Source organism: Oncorhynchus mykiss, chromosome 9, assembly GCF_057628025.1.
Source record: "Oncorhynchus mykiss isolate SJ-2025 chromosome 9, ASM5762802v1, whole genome shotgun sequence".
NCBI lineage: Eukaryota > Metazoa > Chordata > Actinopteri > Salmoniformes > Salmonidae > Oncorhynchus > Oncorhynchus mykiss.
This window is the reverse complement of record NC_143030.1, coordinates 41,432,080-41,442,398: the sequence shown is the minus strand read 5'-3', so window position 1 is coordinate 41,442,398 and position 10,319 is coordinate 41,432,080. Positions and strand designations below refer to the sequence as shown.

At 41.4% G+C, this 10,319-nt stretch overlaps 12 non-coding genes across 12 annotated transcripts; 6 read left to right on the top strand and 6 right to left on the bottom strand.

The window, feature by feature from the left end:
- Positions 1 to 1,021: 1,021 nt before the first annotated feature.
- trnap-agg (transfer RNA proline (anticodon AGG)) lies at positions 1,022 to 1,093 on the bottom strand. The gene has a single exon. It is a non-coding gene; the product is annotated as a tRNA-Pro (tRNA).
- A 980-nt stretch (positions 1,094 to 2,073) lies between these two features.
- On the top strand, positions 2,074 to 2,145 carry trnag-ucc (transfer RNA glycine (anticodon UCC)). Its single transcript has one exon. It is a non-coding gene; the product is annotated as a tRNA-Gly (tRNA).
- A 278-nt stretch (positions 2,146 to 2,423) lies between these two features.
- trnap-agg (transfer RNA proline (anticodon AGG)) lies at positions 2,424 to 2,495 on the bottom strand. The gene has a single exon. It is a non-coding gene; the product is annotated as a tRNA-Pro (tRNA).
- Positions 2,496 to 3,471: 976 nt separating this feature from the next.
- On the top strand, positions 3,472 to 3,543 carry trnag-ucc (transfer RNA glycine (anticodon UCC)). Its single transcript has one exon. It is a non-coding gene; the product is annotated as a tRNA-Gly (tRNA).
- A 1,326-nt stretch (positions 3,544 to 4,869) lies between these two features.
- trnag-ucc (transfer RNA glycine (anticodon UCC)) lies at positions 4,870 to 4,941 on the top strand. The gene has a single exon. It is a non-coding gene; the product is annotated as a tRNA-Gly (tRNA).
- A 278-nt stretch (positions 4,942 to 5,219) lies between these two features.
- On the bottom strand, positions 5,220 to 5,291 carry trnap-agg (transfer RNA proline (anticodon AGG)). Its single transcript has one exon. It is a non-coding gene; the product is annotated as a tRNA-Pro (tRNA).
- A 976-nt stretch (positions 5,292 to 6,267) lies between these two features.
- On the top strand, positions 6,268 to 6,339 carry trnag-ucc (transfer RNA glycine (anticodon UCC)). Its single transcript has one exon. It is a non-coding gene; the product is annotated as a tRNA-Gly (tRNA).
- Positions 6,340 to 6,617: 278 nt separating this feature from the next.
- On the bottom strand, positions 6,618 to 6,689 carry trnap-agg (transfer RNA proline (anticodon AGG)). The gene has a single exon. It is a non-coding gene; the product is annotated as a tRNA-Pro (tRNA).
- Positions 6,690 to 7,665: 976 nt separating this feature from the next.
- Positions 7,666 to 7,737, top strand: trnag-ucc (transfer RNA glycine (anticodon UCC)). Its single transcript has one exon. It is a non-coding gene; the product is annotated as a tRNA-Gly (tRNA).
- Positions 7,738 to 8,015: 278 nt separating this feature from the next.
- trnap-agg (transfer RNA proline (anticodon AGG)) lies at positions 8,016 to 8,087 on the bottom strand. Its single transcript has one exon. It is a non-coding gene; the product is annotated as a tRNA-Pro (tRNA).
- A 976-nt stretch (positions 8,088 to 9,063) lies between these two features.
- On the top strand, positions 9,064 to 9,135 carry trnag-ucc (transfer RNA glycine (anticodon UCC)). The gene has a single exon. It is a non-coding gene; the product is annotated as a tRNA-Gly (tRNA).
- Positions 9,136 to 9,413: 278 nt separating this feature from the next.
- On the bottom strand, positions 9,414 to 9,485 carry trnap-agg (transfer RNA proline (anticodon AGG)). The gene has a single exon. It is a non-coding gene; the product is annotated as a tRNA-Pro (tRNA).
- Positions 9,486 to 10,319: the final 834 nt, after the last annotated feature.

Below are 10,319 nucleotides of genomic sequence, written 5' to 3'. Positions count from 1 at the left end.
AATGGAACTCATTTATTTTGAGTCAAATGACGCAAAGGTACGTGAATCAAAGTCAATTAATTTTGAAAATACCCATTCAAATAGATCCGTTTTCAACTAGAGAGATTAAGACTCGGCGTATCCGTCTCAATCCTCCACAACTGCTTATGTTAACGCTCCATATTTGCAGTGAAAGATGGTGGACCTAGATCGGTTTTTGTCAAACCATGAGACAATACCTATAATCGGTCTTCTCACAAAAACATCTCTAGCTTCCGAACCGTTTGACCTACAAATTCATATTACCACTCTCTGGAATGAGGAGACCCTCACGAACACGGTGGTATTCTCAATTTTTCTCTACATCCCCCACAAGTGTCAGGAGACTCGTCTGAAGTCACAACCGTCTATGTGCCAAGTTCTGTTTGTAGAATCCAAAATCTTGGGCTACAAACTAATGTGACCCCACTTGTCGCAATGTTCTCCGTTTTGCCCTACGTTCCCAACAAGTGTCACGGGACTAATCTGAAGGTAACCTGTAGTGATTAAAATGATAGATTTTTTAACCAGGGACCTCTCGCAACCTAAGCCATAATCATACACCTAAACCGTGAAAGTGAATTATCACTTTCCACCAAAATGACGGTCAAATTATGAGTCGATGTCTCAATGTTGCTACTGAGCTGCACATAGCATTGGTGGTATAGTGGTGAGCATAGCTGCCTTCCAAGCAGTTGACCTGGGTTCGATTCCCGGCCAATGCAGAGCCTGAGGAATTAATTTGTTTTAGGGGCTGGATGTCATTTCAAGTGTATTACATTTGAATCATTATCCTTGTACTTGGAAGTCAGAATTGCTCCTACATTCTGCAGGTTATCTAAAATAATAAATGTTGTGCGACGTTGAACCAACAAGTGCTTATCAAAATAGATTTGCAGTCCTATCGCCAAAACCATTCAGCCACCTTGTCCTGCGCCCAAGAGGTGATAGTCGGCGTTCCGACAAGATCTGCCTGTCTGAGATTGTTCAAGGATCTGCAAAAGGGCTCATCCGGGATTTGAACCCGGGACCTCTCGCACCCTAAGCGAGAATCATACCCCTAGACCAACGAGCCTTATACCAGAAGTTATTTTTTTGCTTTCTGCAGCAATGACAGTGAAGATATCGATTGACGTGTCCATGGTGCTTGGAACGATTGAACATCATGTGAGTGTTTTGTGCTTTACTTGTGAGCATAACAGTCTTCCAAAATCTTGACCATGTTTCAGTTCAAATCTTCTGTAGTTCATCTGCTGTGTCTTTCACATTCTGTCTTGTTCAGTCGCGACAGCAAAATGATGACGAGTTTTTACAAATTAATAAAGTGCAAAATGAGATCAATTCATTTTTTAAAAAACAAATGAAAAAATAAGACTTCCAAAAGAATGGAACTCATTTATTTTGAGTCAAATGACGCAAAGGTACGTGAATCAAAGTCAATTAATTTTGAAAATACCCATTCAAATAGATCCGTTTTCAACTAGAGAGATTAAGACTCGGCGTATCCGTCTCAATCCTCCACAACTGCTTATGTTAACGCTCCATATTTGCAGTGAAAGATGGTGGACCTAGATCGGTTTTTGTCAAACCATGAGACAATACCTATAATCGGTCTTCTCACAAAAACATCTCTAGCTTCCGAACCGTTTGACCTACAAATTCATATGACCACTCTCTGGAATGAGGAGACCCTCACGAACACGGTGGTATTCTCAATTTTTCTCTACATCCCCCACAAGTGTCAGGAGACTCGTCTGAAGTCACAACCGTCTATGTGCCAAGTTCTGTTTGTAGAATCCAAAATCTTGGGCTACAAACTAATGTGACCCCACTTGTCGCAATGTTCTCCGTTTTGCCCTACGTTCCCAACAAGTGTCACGGGACTAATCTGAAGGTAACCTGTAGTGATTAAAATGATAGATTTTTTAACCAGGGACCTCTCGCAACCTAAGCCATAATCATACACCTAAACCGTGAAAGTGAATTATCACTTTCCACCAAAATGACGGTCAAATTATGAGTCGATGTCTCAATGTTGCTACTGAGCTGCACATAGCATTGGTGGTATAGTGGTGAGCATAGCTGCCTTCCAAGCAGTTGACCCGGGTTCGATTCCCGGCCAATGCAGAGCCTGAGGAATTAATTTGTTTTAGGGGCTGGATGTCATTTCAAGTGTATTACATTTGAATCATTATCCTTGTACTTGGAAGTCAGAATTGCTCCTACATTCTGCAGGTTATCTAAAATAATTAATGTTGTGCGACGTTGAACCAACAAGTGCTGATCAAAATAGATTTGCAGTCCTATCGCCAAAACCATTCAGCCACCTTGTCCTGCGCCCAAGAGGTGATAGTCGGCGTTCCGACAAGATCTGCCTGTCTGAGATTGTTCAAGGATCTGCAAAAGGGCTCATCCGGGATTTGAACCCGGGACCTCTCGCACCCTAAGCGAGAATCATACCCCTAGACCAACGAGCCTTATACCAGAAGTTATTTTTTTGCTTTCTGCAGCAATGACAGTGAAGATATCGATTGACGTGTCCATGGTGCTTGGAACGATTGAACATCATGTGAGTGTTTTGTGCTTTACTTGTGAGCATAACAGTCTTCCAAAATCTTGACCATGTTTCAGTTCAAATCTTCTGTAGTTCATCTGCTGTGTCTTTCACATTCTGTCTTGTTCAGTCGCGACAGCAAAATGATGACGAGTTTTTACAAATTAATAAAGTGCAAAATGAGATCAATTCATTTTTTTAAAAACAAATGAAAAAATAAGACTTCCAAAAGAATGGAACTCATTTATTTTGAGTCAAATGACGCAAAGGTACGTGAATCAAAGTCAATTAATTTTGAAAATACCCATTCAAATAGATCAGTTTTCAACTAGAGAGATTAAGACTCGGCGTATCCGTCTCAATCCTCCACAACTGCTTATGTTAACCCTCCATATTTGCAGTGAAAGATGGTGGACCTAGATCGGTTTTTGTCAAACCATGAGACAATACCTATAATCGGTCTTCTCACAAAAACATCTCTAGCTTCCGAACCGTTTGACCTACAAATTCATATGACCACTCTCTGGAATGAGGAGACCCTCACGAACACGGTGGTATTCTCAATTTTTCTCTACATCCCCCACAAGTGTCAGGAGACTCGTCTGAAGTCACAACCGTCTATGTTGCCAAGTTCTGTTTGTAGAATCCAAAATCTTGGGCTACAAACTAATGTGACCCCACTTGTCGCAATGTTCTCCGTTTTGCCCTACGTTCCCAACAAGCGTCACGGGACTAATCTGAAGGTAACCTGTAGTGATTAAAATGATAGATTTTTTAACCAGGGACCTCTCGCAACCTAAGCCATAATCATACACCTAAACCGTGAAAGTGAATTATCACTTTCCACCAAAATGACGGTCAAATTATGAGTCGATGTCTCAATGTTGCTACTGCACATAGCATTGGTGGTATAGTGGTGAGCATAGCTGCCTTCCAAGCAGTTGACCCGGGTTCGATTCCCGGCCAATGCAGAGCCTGAGGAATTAATTTGTTTTAGGGGCTGGATGTCATTTCAAGTGTATTACATTTGAATCATTATCCTTGTACTTGGAAGTCAGAATTGCTCCTACATTCTGCAGGTTATCTAAAATAATTAATGTTGTGCGACGTTGAACCAACAAGTGCTGATCAAAATAGATTTGCAGTCCTATCGCCAAAACCATTCAGCCACCTTGTCCTGCGCCCAAGAGGTGATAGTCGGCGTTCCGACAAGATCTGCCTGTCTGAGATTGTTCAAGGATCTGCAAAAGGGCTCATCCGGGATTTGAACCCAGGACCTCTCGCACCCTAAGCGAGAATCATACCCCTAGACCAACGAGCCTTATACCAGAAGTTATTTTTTTGCTTTCTGCAGCAATGACAGTGAAGATATCGATTGACGTGTCCATGGTGCTTGGAACGATTGAACATCATGTGAGTGTTTTGTGCTTTACTTGTGAGCATAACAGTCTTCCAAAATCTTGACCATGTTTCAGTTCAAATCTTCTGTAGTTCATCTGCTGTGTCTTTCACATTCTGTCTTGTTCAGTCGCGACAGCAAAATGATGACGAGTTTTTACAAATTAATAAAGTGCAAAATGAGATCAATTCATTTTTTTAAAAACAAATGAAAAAATAAGACTTCCAAAAGAATGGAACTCATTTATTTTGAGTCAAATGACGCAAAGGTACGTGAATCAAAGTCAATTAATTTTGAAAATACCCATTCAAATAGATCAGTTTTCAACTAGAGAGATTAAGACTCGGCGTATCCGTCTCAATCCTCCACAACTGCTTATGTTAACCCTCCATATTTGCAGTGAAAGATGGTGGACCTAGATCGGTTTTTGTCAAACCATGAGACAATACCTATAATCGGTCTTCTCACAAAAACATCTCTAGCTTCCGAACCGTTTGACCTACAAATTCATATGACCACTCTCTGGAATGAGGAGACCCTCACGAACACGGTGGTATTCTCAATTTTTCTCTACATCCCCCACAAGTGTCAGGAGACTCGTCTGAAGTCACAACCGTCTATGTTGCCAAGTTCTGTTTGTAGAATCCAAAATCTTGGGCTACAAACTAATGTGACCCCACTTGTCGCAATGTTCTCCGTTTTGCCCTACGTTCCCAACAAGCGTCACGGGACTAATCTGAAGGTAACCTGTAGTGATTAAAATGATAGATTTTTTAACCAGGGACCTCTCGCAACCTAAGCCATAATCATACACCTAAACCGTGAAAGTGAATTATCACTTTCCACCAAAATGACGGTCAAATTATGAGTCGATGTCTCAATGTTGCTACTGCACATAGCATTGGTGGTATAGTGGTGAGCATAGCTGCCTTCCAAGCAGTTGACCCGGGTTCGATTCCCGGCCAATGCAGAGCCTGAGGAATTAATTTGTTTTAGGGGCTGGATGTCATTTCAAGTGTATTACATTTGAATCATTATCCTTGTACTTGGAAGTCAGAATTGCTCCTACATTCTGCAGGTTATCTAAAATAATTAATGTTGTGCGACGTTGAACCAACAAGTGCTGATCAAAATAGATTTGCAGTCCTATCGCCAAAACCATTCAGCCACCTTGTCCTGCGCCCAAGAGGTGATAGTCGGCGTTCCGACAAGATCTGCCTGTCTGAGATTGTTCAAGGATCTGCAAAAGGGCTCATCCGGGATTTGAACCCGGGACCTCTCGCACCCTAAGCGAGAATCATACCCCTAGACCAACGAGCCTTATACCAGAAGTTATTTTTTTGCTTTCTGCAGCAATGACAGTGAAGATATCGATTGACGTGTCCATGGTGCTTGGAACGATTGAACATCATGTGAGTGTTTTGTGCTTTACTTGTGAGCATAACAGTCTTCCAAAATCTTGACCATGTTTCAGTTCAAATCTTCTGTAGTTCATCTGCTGTGTCTTTCACATTCTGTCTTGTTCAGTCGCGACAGCAAAATGATGACGAGTTTTTACAAATTAATAAAGTGCAAAATGAGATCAATTCATTTTTTTAAAAACAAATGAAAAAATAAGACTTCCAAAAGAATGGAACTCATTTATTTTGAGTCAAATGACGCAAAGGTACGTGAATCAAAGTCAATTAATTTTGAAAATACCCATTCAAATAGATCAGTTTTCAACTAGAGAGATTAAGACTCGGCGTATCCGTCTCAATCCTCCACAACTGCTTATGTTAACCCTCCATATTTGCAGTGAAAGATGGTGGACCTAGATCGGTTTTTGTCAAACCATGAGACAATACCTATAATCGGTCTTCTCACAAAAACATCTCTAGCTTCCGAACCGTTTGACCTACAAATTCATATGACCACTCTCTGGAATGAGGAGACCCTCACGAACACGGTGGTATTCTCAATTTTTCTCTACATCCCCCACAAGTGTCAGGAGACTCGTCTGAAGTCACAACCGTCTATGTTGCCAAGTTCTGTTTGTAGAATCCAAAATCTTGGGCTACAAACTAATGTGACCCCACTTGTCGCAATGTTCTCCGTTTTGCCCTACGTTCCCAACAAGCGTCACGGGACTAATCTGAAGGTAACCTGTAGTGATTAAAATGATAGATTTTTTAACCAGGGACCTCTCGCAACCTAAGCCATAATCATACACCTAAACCGTGAAAGTGAATTATCACTTTCCACCAAAATGACGGTCAAATTATGAGTCGATGTCTCAATGTTGCTACTGCACATAGCATTGGTGGTATAGTGGTGAGCATAGCTGCCTTCCAAGCAGTTGACCCGGGTTCGATTCCCGGCCAATGCAGAGCCTGAGGAATTAATTTGTTTTAGGGGCTGGATGTCATTTCAAGTGTATTACATTTGAATCATTATCCTTGTACTTGGAAGTCAGAATTGCTCCTACATTCTGCAGGTTATCTAAAATAATTAATGTTGTGCGACGTTGAACCAACAAGTGCTGATCAAAATAGATTTGCAGTCCTATCGCCAAAACCATTCAGCCACCTTGTCCTGCGCCCAAGAGGTGATAGTCGGCGTTCCGACAAGATCTGCCTGTCTGAGATTGTTCAAGGATCTGCAAAAGGGCTCATCCGGGATTTGAACCCGGGACCTCTCGCACCCTAAGCGAGAATCATACCCCTAGACCAACGAGCCTTATACCAGAAGTTATTTTTTTGCTTTCTGCAGCAATGACAGTGAAGATATCGATTGACGTGTCCATGGTGCTTGGAACGATTGAACATCATGTGAGTGTTTTGTGCTTTACTTGTGAGCATAACAGTCTTCCAAAATCTTGACCATGTTTCAGTTCAAATCTTCTGTAGTTCATCTGCTGTGTCTTTCACATTCTGTCTTGTTCAGTCGCGACAGCAAAATGATGACGAGTTTTTACAAATTAATAAAGTGCAAAATGAGATCAATTCATTTTTTTAAAAACAAATGAAAAAATAAGACTTCCAAAAGAATGGAACTCATTTATTTTGAGTCAAATGACGCAAAGGTACGTGAATCAAAGTCAATTAATTTTGAAAATACCCATTCAAATAGATCAGTTTTCAACTAGAGAGATTAAGACTCGGCGTATCCGTCTCAATCCTCCACAACTGCTTATGTTAACCCTCCATATTTGCAGTGAAAGATGGTGGACCTAGATCGGTTTTTGTCAAACCATGAGACAATACCTATAATCGGTCTTCTCACAAAAACATCTCTAGCTTCCGAACCGTTTGACCTACAAATTCATATGACCACTCTCTGGAATGAGGAGACCCTCACGAACACGGTGGTATTCTCAATTTTTCTCTACATCCCCCACAAGTGTCAGGAGACTCGTCTGAAGTCACAACCGTCTATGTTGCCAAGTTCTGTTTGTAGAATCCAAAATCTTGGGCTACAAACTAATGTGACCCCACTTGTCGCAATGTTCTCCGTTTTGCCCTACGTTCCCAACAAGCGTCACGGGACTAATCTGAAGGTAACCTGTAGTGATTAAAATGATAGATTTTTTAACCAGGGACCTCTCGCAACCTAAGCCATAATCATACACCTAAACCGTGAAAGTGAATTATCACTTTCCACCAAAATGACGGTCAAATTATGAGTCGATGTCTCAATGTTGCTACTGCACATAGCATTGGTGGTATAGTGGTGAGCATAGCTGCCTTCCAAGCAGTTGACCCGGGTTCGATTCCCGGCCAATGCAGAGCCTGAGGAATTAATTTGTTTTAGGGGCTGGATGTCATTTCAAGTGTATTACATTTGAATCATTATCCTTGTACTTGGAAGTCAGAATTGCTCCTACATTCTGCAGGTTATCTAAAATAATTAATGTTGTGCGACGTTGAACCAACAAGTGCTGATCAAAATAGATTTGCAGTCCTATCGCCAAAACCATTCAGCCACCTTGTCCTGCGCCCAAGAGGTGATAGTCGGCGTTCCGACAAGATCTGCCTGTCTGAGATTGTTCAAGGATCTGCAAAAGGGCTCATCCGGGATTTGAACCCGGGACCTCTCGCACCCTAAGCGAGAATCATACCCCTAGACCAACGAGCCTTATACCAGAAGTTATTTTTTTGCTTTCTGCAGCAATGACAGTGAAGATATCGATTGACGTGTCCATGGTGCTTGGAACGATTGAACATCATGTGAGTGTTTTGTGCTTTACTTGTGAGCATAACAGTCTTCCAAAATCTTGACCATGTTTCAGTTCAAATCTTCTGTAGTTCATCTGCTGTGTCTTTCACATTCTGTCTTGTTCAGTCGCGACAGCAAAATGATGACGAGTTTTTACAAATTAATAAAGTGCAAAATGAGATCAATTCATTTTTTAAAAAACAAATGAAAAAATAAGACTTCCAAAAGAATGGAACTCATTTATTTTGAGTCAAATGACGCAAAGGTACGTGAATCAAAGTCAATTAATTTTGAAAATACCCATTCAAATAGATCAGTTTTCAACTAGAGAGATTAAGACTCGGCGTATCCGTCTCAATCCTCCACAACTGCTTATGTTAACCCTCCATATTTGCAGTGAAAGATGGTGGACCTAGATCGGTTTTTGTCAAACCATGAGACAATACCTATAATCGGTCTTCTCACAAAAACATCTCTAGCTTCCGAACCGTTTGACCTACAAATTCATATGACCACTCTCTGGAATGAGGAGACCCTCACGAACACGGTGGTATTCTCAATTTTTCTCTACATCCCCCACAAGTGTCAGGAGACTCGTCTGAAGTCACAACCGTCTATGTTGCCAAGTTCTGTTTGTAGAATCCAAAATCTTGGGCTACAAACTAATGTGACCCCACTTGTCGCAATGTTCTCCGTTTTGCCCTACGTTCCCAACAAGCGTCACGGGACTAATCTGAAGGTAACCTGTAGTGATTAAAATGATAGATTTTTTAACCAGGGACCTCTCGCAACCTAAGCCATAATCATACACCTAAACCGTGAAAGTGAATTATCACTTTCCACCAAAATGACGGTCAAATTATGAGTCGATGTCTCAATGTTGCTACTGCACATAGCATTGGTGGTATAGTGGTGAGCATAGCTGCCTTCCAAGCAGTTGACCCGGGTTCGATTCCCGGCCAATGCAGAGCCTGAGGAATTAATTTGTTTTAGGGGCTGGATGTCATTTCAAGTGTATTACATTTGAATCATTATCCTTGTACTTGGAAGTCAGAATTGCTCCTACATTCTGCAGGTTATCTAAAATAATTAATGTTGTGCGACGTTGAACCAACAAGTGCTGATCAAAATAGATTTGCAGTCCTATCGCCAAAACCATTCAGCCACCTTGTCCTGCGCCCAAGAGGTGATAGTCGGCGTTCCGACAAGATCTGCCTGTCTGAGATTGTTCAAGGATCTGCAAAAGGGCTCATCCGGGATTTGAACCCGGGACCTCTCGCACCCTAAGCGAGAATCATACCCCTAGACCAACGAGCCTTATACCAGAAGTTATTTTTTTGCTTTCTGCAGCAATGACAGTGAAGATATCGATTGACGTGTCCATGGTGCTTGGAACGATTGAACATCATGTGAGTGTTTTGTGCTTTACTTGTGAGCATAACAGTCTTCCAAAATCTTGACCATGTTTCAGTTCAAATCTTCTGTAGTTCATCTGCTGTGTCTTTCACATTCTGTCTTGTTCAGTCGCGATAGCAAAATGATGACGAGTTTTTACAAATTAATAAAGTGCAAAATGAGATCAATTCATTTTTTAAAAAACAAATGAAAAAATAAGACTTCCAAAAGAATGGAACTCATTTATTTTGAGTCAAATGACGCAAAGGTACGTGAATCAAAGTCAATTAATTTTGAAAATACCCATTCAAATAGATCAGTTTTCAACTAGAGAGATTAAGACTCGGCGTATCCGTCTCAATCCTCCACAACTGCTTATGTTAACCCTCCATATTTGCAGTGAAAGATGGTGGACCTAGATCGGTTTTTGTCAAACCATGAGACAATACCTATAATCGGTCTTCTCACAAAAACATCTCTAGCTTCCGAACCGTTTGACCTACAAATTCATATGACCACTCTCTGGAATGAGGAGACCCTCACGAACACGGTGGTATTCTCAATTTTTCTCTACATCCCCCACAAGTGTCAGGAGACTCGTCTGAAGTCACAACCGTCTATGTTGCCAAGTTCTGTTTGTAGAATCCAAAATCTTGGGCTACAAACTAATGTGACCCCACTTGTCGCAATGTTCTCCGTTTTGCCCTACGTTCCCAACAAGCGTCACGGGACTAATCTGAAGGTAACCTGTAGTGA